This window comes from Lissotriton vulgaris, chromosome 1_1 (assembly GCF_964263255.1).
Source record: "Lissotriton vulgaris chromosome 1_1, aLisVul1.2, whole genome shotgun sequence".
Taxonomy (NCBI): domain Eukaryota; kingdom Metazoa; phylum Chordata; class Amphibia; order Caudata; family Salamandridae; genus Lissotriton; species Lissotriton vulgaris.
In genome coordinates, this window is record NC_141685.1 from 1,792,463,216 (window position 1) to 1,792,485,644 (window position 22,429).

General features: G+C 47.5%; 1 protein-coding gene across 2 annotated transcripts in view; it reads right to left on the minus strand.

Annotated features, from left to right (window-relative positions):
* Positions 1 to 22,429, minus strand: part of SLC16A7 (solute carrier family 16 member 7) — a 540,170-nt gene that overhangs the window by 464,069 nt on the left and 53,672 nt on the right. The window lies entirely within an intron of this gene.

A 22,429-nucleotide genomic window follows, 5' to 3' on the forward strand; every position in this document is an offset into this window, starting at 1 on the left:
AATTTGGTGGATGGACTTACCCTGATTGGGAATGGGTCATGACTCAACTCCCTAATTTTGGAAGTAACCACTGAAGTGTCCATAAAGGTCATTGAATACTGTTCAGGCTTGAACTTACATGAAATCAGCAGCCGCTCTCTTAACAAGAAGCTGAGTACTGCTTTCTTCTGAAGCTTTGCTATACTAGCCTCCTGCTGCTGACCAGGTGAGTGTGAAAGCTCCGAGCCACACAATGGAGCTATAAAATATGACAAAAAGAACCTTAATACCCACCCTACCTCTCACCAGGAGTTATAGGAGTGCAGTCCAAGAAATCTATTCCTAGAAGTGCAGGTGAGTGATGTTTATTGGTCTGTTTGCTCTATGCATGCTATTAATTTCTGCATTCATTAATTTTCTGCCTGTCATACACCCTACTTTTCTGTATTACTTTTCTATTGTCATCCTTTTACCCTGTGCTTGTGGTGGGTTGCCAACTAGCCAAATAGAGGAACCTGTGTGGTCTGAAGAATCCCTTTGTTCCTGCGGTCTTGCATCTGCTTCTACGGGTCAGAACCCCGCCATCATCAAGGTTGATAACCGTACCTCATAGCTGAGGAACTACTAACCCAGATCCTCTAGCACACTTATTTAGAAAGACATTTCCATTATGTATAAAGAAAAAGCACCAATCTTTATTCCAGGAGGTAGGCCAACCTCAACTGGCCCAGTAAACAAACTTCCAGAACCCCGATGTTCATTTGCAATATACTAGAAACACTGGTACACTTTGTACAATGTGCCACAGCAATTGAATAATGTGTGCATTCTTTTATATAATGTATGTGAACTGTAGTTTCACAAAACATAAGTGGTGTCAGCTCCCAACAAGTCATTTCTGTTCCATCAGGAGGAATACGATCGTCAATTTTGGAGTATGTTGGTCACAGTCAGTTAGCTATCATTATCATTATCACATTGTGCAACAGTGACACCTTCTAGCAAAGTTCAAATCCATACAGATATTTTCCCAATATCAAACACCTGAGATGAGAATATAAACTAACCATTCTAACTTCAAAAGATAATTTCATCCACAAACAAAATTCCACTGCTACAAATGCTCTATTCAAATACATTTACCCAAACACTTGCTCATTCTCAACACCTTGAATATACCAATTAACTACTCCTTTTCACTGACAAAATATATCATCAGAAGATAAATCATGCAAACATGTTCTCATTGATCAATTCTTCCTTAAAACAGAGTTCAGTTGAAACACCTTTGTTTCTATTTCCAAATGCAACTTTCAAAAAATGATAAAAACAACTTTAACCTACTAACTACTGTGAAGAAACCCTTGACGTAAATATGAGCAATTCAAATGTTCCTTCTCTGAAGAAACTTGCAATTTTATGATCAAAGCATCACTCTCCCAAATTGACTGTCCTAAATATGGTAATGCATATCAACATTATTTATTGTGTAACCTAAAGTGCAGATTTGCATACAGCTTTTTTCAAAAATATGATCCTTTAAAGACATTCTTACTCTCCCTTTGGCCTCATTAAATTCCAAAGGTGGTTGTCTGACAACTTTCTCACACTAAACCCTCAAAAAACAGAATTTATCCTCATCACACCCAAGCTTCTAAACAAACACATCTCTTATCATTTCACGTAATAAACAGCAGAGCAGAAGCCACCACGATTAAGATTAAAACACTGTTGAAATTGTTGGGATAAACATTTCACATACAATCACAGTCACTTCAAATGAATATAATATCCCAATATACAATTTTTCACCGACACTTATTAAAGGAAGCACCAGCAAAGCCAAAGGTTCTAGCATTGGTTGTTGAGCTTTTGTCTTTGCCAATGTACATTTGGTTTGTGAAAGGTTTTTGTATGAAGACACACTGTATGAAAATATTCATTGTCTAAAAAGTTTGTTTGATTAAATACATACTTAAAAAAATAGATTGTGATGATTGTTTTTGCATAAAACCTTTTTTTACCAATTTTTCTTTACTCTTATTTTTTCTAGTTTGACAAAACCGAACTGGAGAAAAACATTTTTGTAGAAATCTTAATCTCTCTGTTTTTTTGTTTAGAGGGGGTTTTCACCCCCCAAATGAGAACTCCTTTTTAAAAGGGGTTCCTCTTTAGTGCCACTCCCTACCCCTTCTCTAATACCATACATATTATGCCCTTCTGCATTACTCTTGTTTTAATTACTGTTCCCTACCCAATTATGTTTCCCTTCCAAAATAGCCTCCCTGCTACCTCCTCCCTTTCAGTCCTTTCTATTTGTTTACCTCCCCTGCCCTTTAAGACCTCTACATGTTCTACCATCTGGCTATACTACTGCTTTTCTTTTCATTTAACTATTTTCAACTACCCATCTATATTAACCCAGCCTATGCTTTCTCTCCCTGCTACCTTACTCTCCTTTACTTCCCGTTCCTTTTGTATAATGCATGTATGTCTTGTATTTCCTTGCTTTACTCCTTTAATTTTACTTTTCACTACTTCTCCATACCTCTTCCATGTTTTCCTATCCTATGCCCTCTCATCTTCCTTTCTTCTTCTGTTAGCTTCCCTTCTTTTTCCTTATGACCCATGCATCTTCTACCCACCAGCTTTTCTCCTCATACTTTTACACCTTCCTTCTAACCATTTACGTTTTCCCATCCTATACACCGTTCAGTTACCTTTCCCCTTTTTTAGGCTGAGCCTGCGTAGGCTGAGCCTGCGTAGGCTGTGCATGTGCAGTCTCACCGGCGAGATCTTATGATCTTAAGGAGCTTTCACTGGCGGGCTTTAAGGCCCGCCCCTCTTTCCCATTGGCCGGCAACACCGTTTATGCTAAACGGTGGCCAGCCATTTGGAAAGAGGTTAGTGTGACGTACACTTTTCTCTTTGTCAGACGGCCCACTTTGATGGGCTTGTCTGACTTACTTCCGTCTTGAAAGCTTTCTTGTCTTTATGGGGCCCCCATAAAGACAAGAAAGCTTTCACGACGGACGAAAGTGAAAGCAGACCGTTCTTGTTGCCGAAGCACACATTTTATCTTCATTTACCTAATATGTCATACAGTTGGAGAATCATATACAACTGTATGCTAACTGAGATGTTTGTATTTTATATGGTTAAAGCGTTCAGAGTTTATCAGCAAAATGCTGTTTCTTTGTGTTATAGGTAATACCAGGAAGACGTGCCTACTAAAACTACATTTCATCTGTGTATTTCTCTGTGGAGTTAAAAAAATGTCTCCATGTGCATGCTCAGACGATGCCCCATCACCTCAGTCAGTCACACCAGCCCATCCTTTTTTTTTGTTTTTTTGTTTTACTTTGCTCATTGTTCCATCCCTACAGGAATCTTCCTAGTGATGTGTTCCATTTTGTCAAGCCACTGTCCTGTTCCCGTTTTACATCATTGCAGGCAGCCGGAGGTCTGCTGTCGCCTGACTGCCATGCCAGACAAAGATGGCAGCCGCTCTTTGGGGCTCTGTATCATGTTAATGGGTAGCAACCGGATTTGAGGCGCCGGCTGTCACATCCAAGGCCCTGCTTCTAATGCGCACTGCTCGCAGTGTCAAGGCGAGGAGTCATTCCTCAGAAGTGAGCAGTGCAGTGACATAGCAGTTCATTAACACATTGCTTGCCAGCTAAAAGGCCCTTGACCCTTGAGAACGTTGCCAGAGGCTGGCGTGGAAGGGTTAATAAGCCTGGATCTCCCAGGCAGAGGGGAGGAATGTCCCAGTACAAAGGTCTTGGCACCCCAGGCAGGCTACAGAAGAGTGGCGTGTTAACTTTACAGCGACTTCTTGTCACAAGGTGTCATCTAAAGACGCATAGTAACTGACCAGGGTAAAGTAAACACCCCTCGCTGAAGTACCCTCCGCTGGCCGGGGTCACATGAACATCAAAGCCCCCCTCTCTCCACAGTGGGGGTCCCTGCCCTTGGTGGTATCACGTGGGTCAAAGCCACCTCGCCGCGTACTACCCATATTCCACAGTGAGGTACCCCGCGCTTCGAGGGGTCATGAACATCAAAGCTACCCTGCTAGCACCCATATTCCATAGCACAGTGGGGCACCCTGGCCTGGCCTGGCCTCCATTGGGGTTGCAATAACCAGAGGAATAGACAATGTTAACATTCCATAGTGGAGTGCCCTGACCTCGGCAGGGGTCACATACATCAAAACCCCCCTCGCTAACACCCATATATCCACAGTATGGGACAACAGAATTGTTTCTTCTGTCTTCCTCTCTGCGTCCCTCTATTTTTCTCTCCTCTCTAGCTCTTCCTTCTTACCCCTCTCTATGTATCCATGTTGTGCTCTCTCTGTTTTTGTCTCTCCACTGCTGTCTGTAAATGTAAATGTAAATGTATTTGAGCTTATATAGCGCACAGCTACCCACAAAGGGTTTCCCGGCGCTTGCTTAGGGAACCCGTCCTGGTATTCCCCTGTGAGATTACCCCGGCAGGGTATCCACAAGGTGAAAGCCAGGCATCCCGCCGCGAGGGGCCGTTGTGGAGATTAAGCAAGCTATTGCCCAGAGTCGCAGAGTGTGAACCCATGAGTTGAGAAGGCACCGGAGCGAGAATTATCAAGTCCGTGGAATTTTTTGAGCCCAAGACCCGCCGAGGCGGGGAATTGAACCCTGGTCCAGGGCCGATCTCAGCTTCCGGGTCTGCCGCCTCTAACCCCTGAGCCACACTTCTCCACTTCTTACACCTCTACCATTATTGTCACCCTTCACGTCACTTCCTCTCTCTTTCGATGTCTCTCTCACCTCTCTCTCACATTACTCCTCCTTCCCTCCACCACTGTTTTCGCTTATACCACCTTCTCCCTACCCACCTATCACTTCTCTCTTTTTGCTTCTACTTCCCTCTCGTGTTGTGGTTTTCGGGGCTGGATTATTAAGTCTCGCATGGAGTTAACGGGGAACTGACAAGGAACCAGCGCATCAATACACGGAGCTGAGGGGCTGCTCCAGTGGAGGACACACTCCACATTCACACGTGCTTTGGACCTGGTGTTGCTGTGTACTACTGAGGAAGGCATACATTTGAAAACACTTTTGGGAAGATTCCCTGAGCGCCAGAATGACATTACTCCAAGTTGTCGCAGAGCGGACATGTTGCAGCCCTTCAGAAAAAGGCAAGGTGATGGTGCACTAGATAGTACGCAATGGGCCTTAAACACAGCCGCACCCGGCCGCCCGCCCCGGGGCCGTCAGACAGGGGGCCCACCAGTCTTACTGGAAGAAAACTTGTCTTTAGAATACCAGGCGCCGGTGTGTCATCTCCGAGGCATTTTAGTATACCAGACATCACCACAGAATCCCAGGCGGCGCTGTGTCACCTCCGAGGTGCTTTAGAATACCAGACAGCGCCGCAGAATCCCAGGCGGTGCTGTGTCACCTCCGAGGCGCTTTAGAATACCAGACAGCACCTCAGAATCCCAGGCTGCTGTCTCCGAGGTGCTTCAGAATACCAGGCGGCGCTGTGCAATCTCCGAGGCGCTTCAGAATACTAGGCGGCCCTGTGCAATGCCCGAGGCGCTTCAGAATACCAGCCGGCGCTGTGCCATCTCCTAGGCGCTTTAGAATATCAGGTGGAGCTATGCCCTTTTAGAGGCATCTCAAAGTACCAGGCAGCGTTGTGCCATGTCAGAGCACGTGGCACGCGACACGGAGGGCCAATCCCGAGTAGGCCAGGAAGATTTAAGAAACCAGTCAAGAGCGGGGTTCACAGGGAGGGTTTGGTGGCTGTTGCTCGCGCTACACCTTTTGGAAGTTCAAGAAGTCAACGCGCCTGCTGAAGAGATTGTGCCCCTCTTGCTGTTTGAGTCCGGGAAGGGCCAAATCTACCTTTCGTCCTCCCCAAGTCGAAAAAAAATTACATTTTTGATTTGAATGTATGTTTTTTCATATTTGTGTAATAAAGATTAGATCTGCCTGATGTGGGCATTATAGCTCTGTACAACAGATAACTTGAAAAGGTGTGGTATTTCTGTTCGAAAATCAACGCATTGTTTATTAAGTAAGTTTGATACTGACGCATATAAACTCTGTAAGATAGCCAGTGAGGTTAAGTTGCGCATTGAGGCACGTCATACTGTAGTTACGTAGTGCTTTACACCCCTGGCGAGGCACTAGAGCGCACTGGTGACCTGACTGCACGCTCCTCCGTGGGGCTGGGGTTGTGGATGGAATAGTGCGTGCCTGGCCGGTGACGTAAGTGGGTAGTGTTTGCTACTCTCTTTTCACTGTGTACTCTCGTGAGTGAGGGGAGAATGAGGGAAGGCTAGGACACTTAGGCATTAGCATGCTAGTGCCTAGAGTCTAGGCACTAGACAGAGAAGTGTGTGATTATAGTGTGGTCTTTGTGGGAAGGACGCTGGAGTGTGTGTTCTTGGCAGAGATGGCTCAAACCACATCACACCAAGCGTGCAAAAGCCCCTACTCCTAGGTGTAGGAGACCTTTGTCTAAAAGATGTGTGGTGAAGGCAGGCACCTACTGTCTCCAAAGAGGTCTGCACAGAGCGTGGTTAAAGGGAGGGCCCGGGAGCTATAGGAATAGACGTATACATCACTTACAGTGTGTGCTCTGTGGTTCCTACAGGAGAAGCAGATAAGCAACCTTTATGAAAGGCTGTTGTACAACCAGTTAGTGTGTGCTTGGGGTGTGTGCTCAGATGGTGCCAATGTGGAGGGACAGAGATGCAACCCATAAGAGAGGTCACTGTACACCTGGTCAGTGTGTGCTAAGGGTGTGTGCTCGGGTGTGTGCTCTGGGTGTGTGCTCACTGTGTGTGCTCAGATGAGTCCACTGTGAGGGACAGAGACATCACCCATAGGAGAGGTCACTGTACACCCAGTCAGTGTGTGCTTGGGTGTGTGCTCACGGTTTGTGCTCACCATTTGTGCTCACGGTGTGTGCTCACGGTGTGTGCTCAGATGAGTCCACTGAAAGGGACAAATAAGCCACCCATAAGAGAGGTCACTGTACACCCAGTTGTTGTGTGCTTAGGGTGTGTGCTCTGGGTGTGTGCTCGGGGTGTGTGCTTGGGGTGTGTGCTATGGTGTGTGCTCGGCTGAGTCCACTGTGAGGGACAAATAAGCCACCCATAGGAGAGGTCACTGTACACACAGTCACTGTGTGCTTGGGGTGTGTACTCAGATGAGTCCACTGTGAGGGACAGAGACGTCACCCATAGTTGAGGTCACTGTACATCCAGTCGGTGTGTGCTCAGGGTGTGCCCAGGGTGTGTGCTCAGGGTGTGTGTTCTCAGATGGGTCCCCTGTGAAGCAACCCTTACACAGGCAGCCTTTGTGTGCATCAAAACCCTCCCCCAGGTGCGGCCTGGAGTAAACATAGCATTTTGTGTCCAGACAGTAACCAGTATAGGTGCACAAGGACGAGAAGTGAGAAAGAGAGAGAAAAGTAAGGTGGGAGGGCAGTGAGAAAGAAGAATGGAGGAGGAGAGAATTGAAGAAAGAAGGGGTGGGAAACAAACATCTAAAGGGGTCCATGTCATCTGCCTTCAGCCCGCACGTGCTTTTAGCCGCTGTCGAAATGCATTCCCGCAGGTGTAGTTTCACTTTTTAAATTGTAGGTTAGGTTTGTCTCTCCTGCCTCGATAATTCTCGTGCGGGCTGTCTTTCCCGGTCACTGTTTCATTCTTCTCTTGCTGTCTGCCTCTGGTTCTCTCTTTCCACCTCGATGCCTCTGTCTCTCCTGCTCGTTTTCTCCCACTGCACCTTCGTACTTTCACTCCCCCTCACTTCACCTTCCCACCTCAGGCTCCTGTTTACACACCTGCACAGTAAAGTCCAGTGGAAACAGCCCCTCCTGCCAGGGCAGGTTCAGAAGGCCCGGTGGATCCGTGGTTTGCCACTTCCTTCCTGTCACCCGCTGGTGTGCCGGGACAGGAGTGATGCTGTGCATGCGCGGGCCCTGTGTTTACAAGCGACTAATGCCAGGCCCCTCTCACACTGGTCACACACTGGGGATTAATGCAGTGACTGGAGAGAGAGAGAGACCACTTCAGTGACTGCCAGGACACCTGGGACTAGGGGATTAATGCAGTGAGTGACAAGAAAGAGACAGCTTCAGTGACTGCCATGGAACCAGGGACTAGAGGGTTATTGCAGTGACTGACAAGAGAGAAGCAGCTTCAGTGACTGCCAGGGTACCTGGGCATTAATGAAGTGAGTGACGTGAAAGAGACAGCTTCAGTGCCTGTCGGGCACCTGGGACCTGGACATTGATGTAGTGAGTGACAAGAGAGACACAGTTTAGTGACTGCCAAGGCACCTGTGGGTCAACAGTGGTAATAGACATTAACATTTTCAATGCCAATAGCTCAAAACAATGTCATTGCGAGACCTATTGCATTGTAAATGCTTGTTTCCTTCTATTTTGTTACCTCCCTTTCCCTTCCTTTATTTTTTAAGTCTAGCCTAGAGCAGCGCATGCACTGCTTGCTCGACTTTTAGTAAGGGGCTTTTCAAAGTGCTACCCACAAGCTTTTCCTGGCCTAAAGCTTGTGTGCATGCTTGCGTGAACACGCGCAGCCACCATCTGCCTTTCTTATCTCATTAGGCCTTGTTCTAATGGCCCCTCCTTTCTCCCCCTCCCTCCTCGTCAGCTTTATTTAGGCTCTTCTGCTTTCACGACCCCCGCCCTTCTTGTCACCTCTGCTTGCACTACCCCCTCCTTTCTCCCCCGCCCTTCTCATCAGCTTTTTTTTTTTTTAGATTGCTGTGACTCATGCTGCTCCAATCGCACTCCCACCTCCAAATTCCGAGATGGCTCTCTCTGATGAGGGTGGTTTACAGACTTCTCATAAGAGGCGAAGGTTGATTGAATAATGACTAAAAAAGGCTAATTAAAGTCTCAATACTTTTGAATCCACTTCAGGTCGTTAGTTTAGGGTCACAACATCCTGGATGTCTTTAAAATAAACCGTCCAGATACTTAAAATAAAATGTTATGCGCTGGGAGAAGTCAGAAGAGAAACGCTTCTGGGCTCCACATGTGTGAATCGTGGGTCCAGAATGGACTCTGTGCAGTCCTACACCTACCATAGATACCTCAGATTGGCCGGAAGAAAATAACAAAAGAAGCAGAAACTATTCTTTAAAAAACAAAATGTTTTAAAAGCTTGAACACTGTGACGAATCGTGTATCATTCGACTTGTTCATGGCAAGTGTTTATGTTGACATTTTTGCCAGTATGTAGTTCACTACCATCTGGATATTTACGTGCATTCCCCCGATACTCAAGCGTAAAGGTACCATCTCGTAATGTATGTGTTTATCCATACTCAGGTATTTATTGCGCTATTTTTGTACACCTAGTTTTACGTAATGCACACTGAAAGAAAGTCTAGGGGGAGCTGGAAATCTGTGTTACATTTGCACTCCAAGTCGTCAGCGCCCCATGGGGAGCGATTGTGTCAGAGGCGCATGTAAACTTTACCAGTCAATGCGCACACATGCTGCGTGAGATCAGCTACAGCTGGGTACCAGGACTGCGTTCCTCCTGTGGGAGGTCAGTGGACTGTACGCATGCGCAGCACACTGGATTCGTTTCCAGGCTTACGTCACTCTAAATTGACCCCAAAGCAATAATTGACTGTAGTATAACGTATAGTATGTGAGCAACTATAAAAAAAATATATTTAACTTTAAAAGAATGTTCTTAATTGTATAGGTCAGATCCAATCACCACAAAAGCAATGTTACTATGGGGCTTTTTAAAGGTGAAGCTGGGACCTGCCACTGCAGTCATCGTGGTATGGTTAATGGTAAAGTCCGTGTTTTTCATATCATTCCAGACCGGTCAGCAGTCGGGTGCAATGAATAGGAAGATTGAGATAAAACCGCCAAGGGGGCTTTAAATTCTCCACTGAAATTATCTGAACTGGTGGAACTTACGATAAAGTTAAAACAGCAATCATTTAAGGCCAAATACCCATGAGTGGCATATATACAATGCTTAGGATGCAAGCGGCACGGCCTCGCCCTCTTTAACGACCGTCTTGTTTTAATCACTAGTAATGATTAACTCGGGTCAAATTGAATCTCCTAGATTACCATAACAATTTTGACAGCAAGCACTGGCAAAGCCACTAGATCTGGTGTTGGTTGACAGTCTTTTTGCTTTGTCAATGCTCGTTTTTGTTTTGTAATATTTTTCGAAAAACGCTATTGTTGGGGAGATGCTAGGCCCTCGGCGTTATAAAAAATGAAACAATAAAACAGCCACATGGCTGCCTAGTTCATTTGGTCCAACTGCTTTGAATTGCACTGGTTAATGGTGGTATTTGTTTATTTTGTTTGCAGAGGGCTAAGGGCTCCAAGTTGAGCAGCTATGTAATTTCTTAATTAAGTACGTAAGTAAACTATATTTGCGGCAATTAATTAAAATTCTAGCAAGAGAAGAGAAAACAATAATAATAGTTTCTAACACAAACCAAGAAAATAGAACCCTTTTTTTAGAAGGAAATTGACTCTTGAGGCGGAAGCCGAGAGTATTGCTATTTAAAAAAATTATTTGTGTATTCTGTTTTTAATCTGCACTTGTAACTACCCTTGCCTGGGACACTCACCTTGCTTCGCGCAGCCGATTTGAACGCTGCCGCGAGATTGCCGCCATTACGAGGGAAGCCCTCTACCCAGGCCATGCCCACCGCCGCTCGGCCACGCCCCCCTCCACTATATAAACCGCGCTAGACCTTCAGCGCCTCTTAGAAGGAAATTGACTCTTGAGGCGGAAGCCGAGAGTATTGCTATTTTAAACAATTATTTGTGTATTCTGTTTTTAATCTGCACTTGTAACTCCCCTTGCCTGGGACACTCACCTTGCTTCGCGCAGCCGATTTGAACGCTGCAGCGAGATTGCCGCCATTACGAGGAAGCCCTTGACCCAGGCCATGCCCACCGCCGCTCGGCCACACCCCCTTTTTGCTCCCCCTTAAACGATGTGCTTGCCCCGGCCGCGCAGCGGATGCGCGCAGCGGGCGTGCTGCATGCGCGCCAAAGGCAAGCCCGTCTGCGCCCGTCCGCGGCCGACCAGGGCAAGGGGCCACAACTCCTGGCCTTTCCAGGATACCAAGGAAGGTATACAACTTGGGCTCCCTTCACAATCTAAGGCCCCCTTTAGAAAAAAGATGCTGCCGCCCTTATCACCCCCTTGATCTACCCACCTTTTGTTCACACTGCAAGACGAGGCTTAACACTGCCCAGAAAAGAACTGACCTGCAGGACTTTGTAATGTTTCTACTAAACTGCAGATCTCTGCCAAAGCATAGTACGGAAATCTCACTATTACTAGAGGAATTCGTGCCAGACGCACTCTTTTTAACTGAAACCTGGTTATCCCCCGACTCCAACCCTGATCTGATACAAGCACTTCTCCCGGGATATCAGATTACACGCAGAGACCGGGCACAGGGGAAGGGCGGGGGACTTGCAATTATCTATAAAAATCTATACCAGTGCTATTGCATCCCGGTTACTGTCCCCGACTGCGAAAGCATGTCCTTCTCCCTAAAACTTACCCCTAATGAGAGCTTTACAGGAACCCTCCTATACCGCCCCCCTGGTCCTCTGAACCAATTCCATACAACACTTCCATCAATAGCAGCACAACTTGTTACCTCCCCCTCCAACTTTACGCTGCTGGGTGACTTTAACATCCACTTTGATGACAGCTCAGATAGTACAGCAAAAGAGCTAACCGCGAGCTTGGCCGCAGTTCAGCTAGAACAACTTGTCCAAACCCCCACGCACATTAAAGGGCACTTGCTCGACCCTGTGTTCAGCAACTCCGCTGAGCTCAAGGTAGCCCCTTCTATTCGTCTTTCGTGGACCAACCACTTTTTAATTCCCCTTACCTGGTCCACCTACAAACCCGTTTATTCCATCTCTGCGAAAAATGAGGAATTGGTCCAAGCTCCCACTAGAACAATGGTCCAGTTCCCTGGCTGACTCAAGACCATCTCTCTCACAGGACCCCCCTTCAGACAACTTGAATTTTGACAATTGGATTCTGAAATCTCTTGATTCCCTACTTCCCATTCGGGAAATCAGCTTAAAAAGGCCACGGGTACAGCCCAATGGTATTCAGAGGAGCTCAGAACAAAAAAGCGCCACTGTAAGAGGCTTGAGAGGAAGTGGCGTCTGGAATATGCCATCACAGACAAAGCTATCTATAGGGAAGCCATCAATCAATCAATCAATCAAAGACATTTATAGAGCGCGCTACATACCCGTGGGGTCTCAAGGCGCTGGGGGGGGGGGGGGGGGGTGCCGCTACTGCTCGAACAGCCAGGTCTTCAGCTTCTTCCTGAAGGAGAGGTGGTCTTGGGTCAGGCGCAGGTCGGTCGGGAGGGAGTTCCAGGTCTTGGCGGCCAGGTAGGAGAAGGACCTTCCTCCTGTAGTCGCTCTTTGGATGCGGGGGACGTCGGCGAGGGCGTGGTTGGCTGATCGGAGGAGGCGTTTGGGAGCGTAGAAGTTGACTCGGCTGTTGAGGTAGCTCGGGCCTTGGTCGTGTAGGGCTTTGTGTGCGTGGGTGAGGAGGCGGAAGGTGATTCTTTTGTTGACGGGGAGCCAGTGGAGGTCTCTCAGATGTCCGGAGATGTGGCTGGTTCGTGGGATGTCGAGGATGAGTCTGGCTGAGGCGTTCTGGATCCGCTGGAGTCTCTTTTGGAGCTTGGCGGTGGTACCGGCGTAGAGGGCGTTGCCGTAGTCCAGTCGGCTGGTGACGAGGGCCTGGGTGACGGTCTTCCTGGTCTCGGTGGGGATCCACCAGAAGATCTTCCGTAGCATGCGGAGGATGTTGAAGCATGCCGATGAGACGTTGTTGAATTGCCTGGTCATGGAGAGGGAGGAGTCCAGGATGAAGCCCAGGTTGCGTGCATGGTCTGTCGGTTTGGGTGCGGTGCCCAGGGCAGGAGGCCACCAGGAGTCGTCCCAGGCGGAGGGTGAGGAGCCCAGGATGAGGACCTCCGTCTTGTCCGAGTTCAGTTTCAGGCGGCTGGTCGTCATCCACTCGGCTACCTCTTTCATCCCTTCGTGCAGGTTGGCTCTGGCGGCGGCGGGGTCGTTGGTCAGGGAAAGGATCAGCTGGGTGTCGTCGGCGTAGGAGATTATGTTGAGGTTGTGCTGGCGTGCGATGGCCGCGAGGGGGCTCATGTAGACGTTGAAGAGGGTGGGGCTCAGCGAGGATCCTTGAGGGACGCCGCAGATGACTTCGGTGGCCTCTGACTTGTACGGTGATAGACGGACTCTCTGTGTTCTTCCGTCGAGGAAGGAGATGATCCATTCCAGTGCCTTGTCCTGGATTCCGATATTGCTGAGGCGCTGTACTAGGGTGCGGTGGCAGACAGTGTCGAAAGCCGCGGAGAGGTCTAGGAGGATGAGGGCCGCTGTTTCTCCGTTGTCCATCAGGGCTCGGATGTCATCGGTGGCGGCGATGAGGGCGGTCTCGGTGCTGTGATTGGCTCGGAAGCCGGACTGTGAGGGGTCGAGGGATCCACTCGTCTCGAGGAAGGCGGCCATCTGCTTGTTGACGGTCTTCTCGATGACTTTGGCCGGGAGGAGCGAGATGGGGCGGTAGTTCTTGAGTTCGGTGGGGTCCGCTGTGGGTTTCTTGAGAAGAGCGCTGAGTTCGGCGTGCTTCCAGCTCTCAGGGAAGGTGGCGGTGTTGAAGGATGTGTTGATGATGTCTCGCAGGTGGGGTGCAATGACAGCGTCGGCCTTGTTGAAGATGTGGTGAGGGCAGGGGTCGGTCGGTGATCCGGAGTGGATGGAGTTCATCGTGCGGATGGTGTCTTCGGTGCTGACCGGGGTCCAGGCGTGGAGGGTGGTGGTGGGGGGTGGTTGTTCGGTCTTGGTGTTCGTTGGTTGGTTGTTGAAGCTGTTGTGTATGTCCGCGATCTTGTTGTGGAAGTATGAAGCGAGGGAGTTGCAGAGGTCTTGCGATGGGGTGATGTCGTTGTTTCCTGCGCTGGGGTTGGAGAGCTCTTTCACGATGTTGAAGAGTTCCTTGCAGTTGTGTGCGTTGTTGTCCAGCCGGTCCTTGAAAGCAGTTTTCTTGGCGGCGCGGATCAGCTGGTGGTGCTTCCGGGTGGCCAGCTTGAAGGTGGTCCTGTTGTCTGGTGTAGGATCCCTTCTCCAGACTTTCTCGAGGGCTCGGCAGTTCTTCTTGGAGCTCTTGAGTTCGTCGGTGAACCACGGGGCTTTCTTGCTGCCGGATCTGTTGGGCGGGGTTCTCAGCGGGGCGAGTTCGTCTGCGCAGTTGCTGATCCACTTCGTGAGGTTGTCGGCGGCCTGGCTGGGGTTCGCTGAGCTGGCGGGAGGGTGCTGGCTCAGGGAAGCGGCGAGCTGGTCTGCTGTGATCTTGTTCCAGCTTCTGCGGGCGGCCTGATGCTGGTGGTGGTGGGTCGTCGTTCTCTTGAAGGTGAAGTGGACGCAGCTGTGGTCCGTCCATTGAAGCTCTGTGGCGTGGCTGAAGTCGATGTCTGTGCTGGAGGAGAAGACTGCGTCCAGTGTGTGTCCGGCGAGGTGGGTGGGGGTGGACACCAGTTGCTTGAGTCCAAGATTGGCGAGGTTGTCGAGCAGGGTGCTGGTGTTGCGGTCGTTGTTGTTCTCCAGGTGGAAGTTGAGGTCCCCCAGGAGGATGTAGTCAGCGGAGGGGAGGGCGTGCGGGCTGACGAAGTCGGCGATGTCCTCGCTGAATTGGGTGCGTGGTCCCGGAGGTCGGTAGATCAGGGTGCCTCTGAGGGTGGTCTTCGGGTCGGTGTGAATCTGGAAATGCAGATGTTCGGCGGTGGGCAGGGTGTTGTCGGTGCTGGTCGTGAGACGGATGGTGTTCCTGTGGATGATGGCGATGCCTCCTCCCATCTGGTTGGCGTTGCGGTCCCTCCGGACGATCTTGTAGCCCTCTGGGATAGCGATGGCGATGTCGGGAGCTGAAGAGGCGTTCATCCAGGTCTCCGTGAGGAAGGCAACGTCAGGGGCTGTGGCGTCTAGGAGGTTCCAGAGTTCGATGGCGTGTCTGTGGACGGAGCGGGTGTTGAGCAGGATGCACTTGAGGTGGCTTATAAACTTGAAATTAAAAAATCACAATCCGTTTATTATAATGAACAAATAACGATGGCTAGGTCAAAACCAAGGGCGATCTATCAAATAGTCAAGCGACTAACCAAGCTCCCCCCACCCATAGCTTCCAATGACAACCCCACCGCGCGCTGTAACGATCTAGCTGAATTCTTTTATCAGAAAATAAATAAAATCTATGTCACATTCGCAAGCCCATGTCCAGACCCCCCCACTGATGCTCCCCAGCCCCCAAGGGAGCAGAGTTCCTTCCTCGAATTACTCTGAATCACTTTCCTCTGCTAGACCTAGAGGCTCTGGAACTCCTGTCACTTCAAGTAAAGTCAGGCTCGCCCTGTGAGCCAGCCTCACCCCGTACTATGGTTGCTGCCAGCCAAGTCATCCTTCCCACTCTTATTGAGTTGCTCAATAACTCCCTAATAAACAGTAATGTTCCACTCAACTGGAAGAAAGCTATGGTGAGAGCACTCCTGAAAAAGCCCAACCTGGATCCTAACAACCTCAACAACTACTGCCCCATTTCCCTGCTGCCGTGGGCAAGTAAGATCTTGGAAAAACACATCAACCTCCACCTAACCAGATTTCTCGAGTCTAACCACCTACTCGATGCCTCGCAGACAGGGTTCCGCCCCAAACATGGGACGGAAATGGCTTTGCTAGCAGTAACGGAAGAAGCCAGGAGGATCCTGGATCGAGGAGGATCAGTGGCAGTTATCCTCCTCAATCTGAGTGCCGCATTCGACACGGTATGCCACAAAACTCTGTTGTGTCGACTTTCCAACTTAGGAGTGTCCGGGGATGCTCTGGCCTGGCTGGGATCCTTTCTGAGTGGAAGGAGTTTCCAAGTCTTTGAGGGAGACTCCTCCTCCACTAGCAAGCCTCTGGACTGTGGGGTACCACAGGGTTCGTCGTTGAGCCCCACGCTGTTCAATGTGTACATGGAACCGCTGGCTAAGATCGTCCGCCCTTATGATATTAAGATCATCACATACGCGGACGTTATTCAGCTAGTGGTATCCCTTGCACAGAAGAACAGCGAGCCAACACAGACCAATCTGGCGGCATGCATGGAGGAGGTCAGGAAATGGATGACGACGTCCTCTCTGAAGCTCAACGGGGACAAAACCGAGCTTATGTTACTCGGTCCCCCAGCGCTGCTGACTATCGATCACCTATGGCCCACCAGCTTGGGCACACCGCCTATCCCAAAAGACAATATAAAAAGTCTAGGGGTTTGGCTGGACAAATCCCTAACTCTCAACACCCAAGCAACCAAAACATCTGCAATCTGCTTCGGGCTCATCAGGATGCTCAAAAAAATCCTCCCATTCCTGCCTTTTGAAGCCAGACAGATTGTGATACAGGGCCTAATACAATCCCGACTCGACTTCAGCAACGCCCTGTACGTGGGGGCACCGGAATATGTGTTGCAAAATCTCCAGCGGGTCCAGAACTGTGCTGCAGGCACGCTGCTTCAGATTCCACGGAGAGCATCAATAGAATGCGGGCTGAGATCCCTACATTGGCTCCCTGTTAGGGAGAGAATAAAATTTAAAGCCCTGTGCGTGTCCCACCAAGCCTTTTGGAGAACCGGTCCAAAGATCAATCATTCCCTTCTCTCCCCTTACTGCCCCAGCAAGCAAATCCGCTCTACCCATGCTTTTTTGGCTGTAGTCCCCCGGATCAAAAGGTCAAGAGCAGGAGGAAGATCCTTTATGTTCAACGCGGCTAAGCTGTGGAACTCACTCCCGGTACATCTAATATCAAATTCCAATCTGCTATCCTTCCGCAAACAGCTTAAAACCTTCCTCTTCACCAACTGAACTCTTCTCCAAGCTGTTGCTTCTTGAGGCACTATCCTTCTTTCTTAGTGCTTGGATGCCTAAGGGTAGCAGTCGCGCTCAACAAAACCCCTTTTCATTTCATTTCATAAGCAATTGTGCTATTGCAGGAGTATAGACCCCAGAAAAGTTAAAAAAGTATTTTAAAGTGCAAATGTCCAGGCTAAAAAGCAGTGCGAACATGGCACACAACTTTATCAGAGGAACTCATAAAATCATAAAGTCACATGACTGTTTGAAAGTGCAGGTGTACATGATTTAAGTAGAGTCAATATAAGCACATGACATAGTCAGATGGCCTCACGAAGCCATAGAATCACCCTAGGTAGTTTAAAAGGTGTTTTAAAGTACAGATATACACCGCCCTTCTCCCCTCGCCTTTTTCGTCACCTCTGCTTGCACTACCCCCTCACTATCCCCTTCTTTCTCCCCCCGCCCTGCTCGTAAGCTTTTTTTTTTTTAGATTGCTGTGACTCATGCTGCTCCGCTCGAACTCCCCCCTCCCTTCTCCCCCTCTGTTTTCGTCAGTTTCATTTGCCTGTACTTCTTCCAACATGTTCATCCCCGCCTTGTAAGCTTCTTTGAGCGGACAAACATTCCAGACTGGAATGGTAAGTGCTCACACTGCCACTTCTTTGCACCAACCCAGGCCTTTTCTACCCCACATGGAAAGTCGACAATCTGTTGTAGGTGCATCACCCACTGTTTCCATGCCAGTCGCCTGACATGGGCATCAACATGGCCAGATGCGTTGTATTGAGGTGCGCTGGGGGAGGTAGAGCATGTGCGTTTGGAATACGGAGTTGTAAAACTACTGCGCTCAAGCACACTTTGTGCACTTCTGGCCCCATCCTATGCCTTTTTTCACACAATTGACAGTATGGCGTTGTGCTTAGTGAACACTGCACTTTGTTCCCCTGCTAGTTGGCTGAGAGCGGGCATCGACCTGGCCAGGTGCACTGTATGGTCCTGCAACCTTTTTAGACAGCAAACGAAGTTAGACTACCTATTTGTTGCTGGACTTCCTATGCTACAGAACACGACAATACTGCGGACTGCAGATGAAGGTGTAGGCACCCAGATGAGCTGCCAAAAATTGACCTCTCCCAGCGACCTATCCTCAAATTGCCAATCCGCTCTTCTAGTCAGCTTTTTTTTAGATTGCTGTGACTCATGCTGCTCCGCTCGCACCCCCCCTCCCTTCTCCCCCTCTGTTTTCGTCAATTTCATTTGCCTGTACTTCTCACTAGACACTTCTTTCAACATGTCCATCCCTGCCTTGTAAGCTTTTTTGGACGGGCAAACATTCCAGACTGGAATGGTAAGTGCTCACACTGCCACTTCTTTGCACCACCCTAGCCCTAATCTATCCCTCTTCTACCATTCAACCCTATAGGCCTCTAACCCTCTTCTTCCCTTATACCCCTCTTCTACCCCTCTAACCCTCTACTCTTCTACCCCTCTACCCCTCAACCCCTCTTCTACTCCCTTCTACCCCTCTTCTATCCTCCTCTACCCCTCTTCTACACCTCTTCTAACCCTCTTCCAACCCTCTACTACCCTTTTATTCCTCTACCCCTCATCTACCCCCTTCTACCCCTCTTCTACACCTCTACCCCTCTTCAACACCTCTACCCCTCGTCTACCCCTCTAGACATCTTCTACCCCTCTTCTATACATCTTATACTAACCTTCTACTAACCTTCTACCCTTCTACCACTCTTCTACCCTTCTACTCCTCTTCTATCCCTCTTCTACCCTCTTCTACCCCTCTTCTACACCTCTACACCTCTTTTAACCTTCTACCCCTCGTCTACCCGTCTACTACCCCTCTAACCCTCTTCTATCCCTTTTCTACCCCTCTACCCCTCTACTACCTCTCTAATCCTCTTATACACCTCTATCCCTCTACTACCCTCTTCTACCCCTATTCTAACCCCCTACCACTCTTCTACCCCTCTTCTACCCATCTACCCCTCTTCTATCCCTCTTCTACCCTTCAACCCCTCTTCTACCCTCTCTAACTAGCAAAAACACTGTGTCACGGCAGCATCACTGTGCACCACCACAGCATCACTGTGCACCACCACAGCATCACTCAGCGCACTAGCACCATCGCTCAGCACCATCACAGCATCACTTAGCGCCACCACAGTATCACTCAGCACCACCACAGCATCACTCAGCACCACCACAGCATCACTCAGCGCCACAACAGTATCACTCAGCGCCACCACAGCATCACTCAACGTTACCACAGCATCACTCTGCACCAGCACAGCATCATTCAGCGCAACCACAGCAACACTCAGCAACACCACAGCATCACTCAGCGACATCAAAGCATCACTCAGCGACACCACAGGATCACTCAGGGCCAACACAGCATCACTCTACACCACCACAGCATCACTCTACACCACCACAGCATCACTCTACACCACCACAGCATCACTCAGCACAACCACAGCATCACTCAGCACAACCACAGCATCACTCAAGGTCACAACAATATCACTCAGCCTAACCACAGCATCAGTCAGCACCACCACAGCATCACTCAGCACCACAACAGCAGCACTCGAGGCCACCACAGCATCACTCAGCACCACCACAGCATCACTCAGACCCACCACAGCATAAATCAGCAAAACCACAGCATCACTCAGGGCCATAACAATATCCCTCAGCGCAACCACAGCATCAGTCAGCACCACCACAGCATCACTCAGCACCACCACAGCATCACTCAGCACCACCACAGAATCATTAAGTATATTGTCCTGCATAAGTAAATACTTATAAGTTCCCAAAAGCGATACCTATTGGCTATGCCATTGCTTGTTATACATCTTCTAACTGCCAGCTTCATTTCTTTTTTTATATTACTTTCAGTACTTCCCCCCTACTCTATCTATGATTTCCCTATTCTAAAAACCCTACCCCCTTAAGTTTCTCTAAATGACATATTGTTTTTTCCGCGAAACACTATTTTCATGGAAAGCTCATTTTGTAATGTTACCATTTCTCTATCATGTAGTTTCATGAGCCTGATATGGGCAGGCCGGCATTCCACATGTTGAAAACTGTCAAAATATAGCCAATATATATATGTATATATATGTATATATGTATATATATATATATATATATATATATATATATATATATATATATATATATATATATATATATATATATATATTTGATGTAAAGGCTCACTTTCCACTAGCAGTCCCTGGGACCGAAGAAACTATCTGTTGTGGGGATGTGCACATTTTGCTCAAAGTCAGGTAAGCCAATGGTTGAAATGGGTTGGCCTTGTACTCCATGTTGTATGTTGTGGTAGTTGTTGGAAACAAAATTTGAAAGACTCTATAGAAGACCAATGGATGAAGAGGTCTGACTTAAAGCCCCTTCAATTAAGTATGCACAGCATATATACTTGCATTAAAAGCCAAGGGTCTTCGCTAACAACAGACCTAAACATCAAACAGCTGCAGGGTTCAGATAAACTGAAAACAACAACTGGCATTTTAACCACATCATACTTGGACATTGGAAACACCATTTAGGCTGGTGTCCCATAATCATTACTTGCTAGTTTCGGTCTGCTCTTTATTCTCTGGCTAGTCTCATATAATCAAACTGGAAATTCAACATTATCACACTGCTCTTGACAGATCACTATTTTTTCAACTCTAGTAGCATTTAGGAGGTGAGCCAATCTTAACCCTGGCCTTCACTTGTACTGCATTCCAGAATTGGAGGTACTTAATACAGTCGGAAGAACCTGTGCAGTTTGACACGTGCATTCAAAGTGTGGAGCCATAAGTAAAGACATAGCAAATCAGATGGCATTCCAAATACAACTCTTCAAATTTGACCAAAGAAGAATTCTATGAATATTTCTTTGATTGTATGATGGATGTTTTATGTCCTACTGTTTTTGCAGTATCTGCTTTGGAACCACGGAACTATGTAATGCAAATTCTTTTAAAATAATAGACTCCAATAAACCTGAAAAAATAGAAAACATCAAAACTTTATGAAATGGGGTTGTTCCACTTCATTGTGGCACCATCGCCGGCTGAGCACCACCATGGAACATTCTTTAGAACTAATCTAACAAGTAGCTATTCTAAAAAGATCTGTGCACCAATATTGACAATTGTGAAAATGTAAACCAATGGCATAAACCTTGTACTTAGAATCCACTACAGCGACATATCATTACCTTAGAGCACCTATTATACACTTCCTGTCTGGATGAGGACTTCATCCAGTTTGGGGTACAAAAACGTTAACAGATTTGCATTGAGCTACTGACGGTTCTTATGAAAAATATGGATTTTCTTTGTAAAACTTTCACCATCCGCCTCAACACTCGCCAGTACACACTTTTTAGCCTTTTGTTACACATGCTACCTAACAGTTGTCTAAATTCTATTGAAATATCTTTCGACACTATAAGGTCTCATTGGTATCCCTGTTTAATTAATTTCAAAAGTCAAAAGGTCAGTACAGAAGTTCGTGGACAGTAGACAACTGACTTTAAAAAGGATATACAAAGGTGTTTCCTATGTAATTCCGTATTGAACTGCCTAATTTTTTTGTGTGTGTACCTATATTCCCTAAAGAACAAAAATTCGCTCTTATCTTTATACAGGGATTCAAAGTAAAGGGCAGGACAGGTGTGGTTATTACCCAATTACCTGTACTATTACTGTACATATCCACCTAGCTAGTGAGAAGGGTTGAGTGGGCCTGGCTGGGATTTAAACTGCCCCCAACTTGCTGATTACACTGATCTTATCATCAAGCGCCTAACTGACTTAGCTATTTTCCTACCAAAAATAGCTTTGAAAGATGATGTTTCAAATAAAACATGACTAGGACATATTACTATGGTATAGTTCAAGCCACTCTTAAGTTATAAAGCAAATACTTCTAATAGCTAATGCAACAAATACATAGATTACGAAACAGTTTTTAAATTTAAGCATATAAATGTAATGTCAGAAATATACTCATTAGTCGAATCATTTGCACGATTTTAAATGGACCAAACTGAAGACATAGAAATACTACAAATATAGATTGCACAATAATATTACGGCTGTAGACTGTTTAGGCATCATTACAGTTTCATGTAAGTTTCTCAAGTATTCAGTATTCCTCGTATTCGTAAATCTAACTGGAAAACGAGAACAGAGAGGAAACTCTGTCCCCTAATGATCTGAAGCCTTGCAGACACAGTCAGCTCAGCCTTTCTTGCTGTCAAGGATCAGGAAGTTACAACTAAATGGCAGACAATACTCTCAATTCAATGCAAAGTTGGCTGTACACCGTAGAATATTACATTGAAGATGAGTTTAAAAAAAATTATAATACTGTTTTATATATAGGAATTATAAGGTATTTTAAAACCTGAAAAGTTCACTGCAGACCAC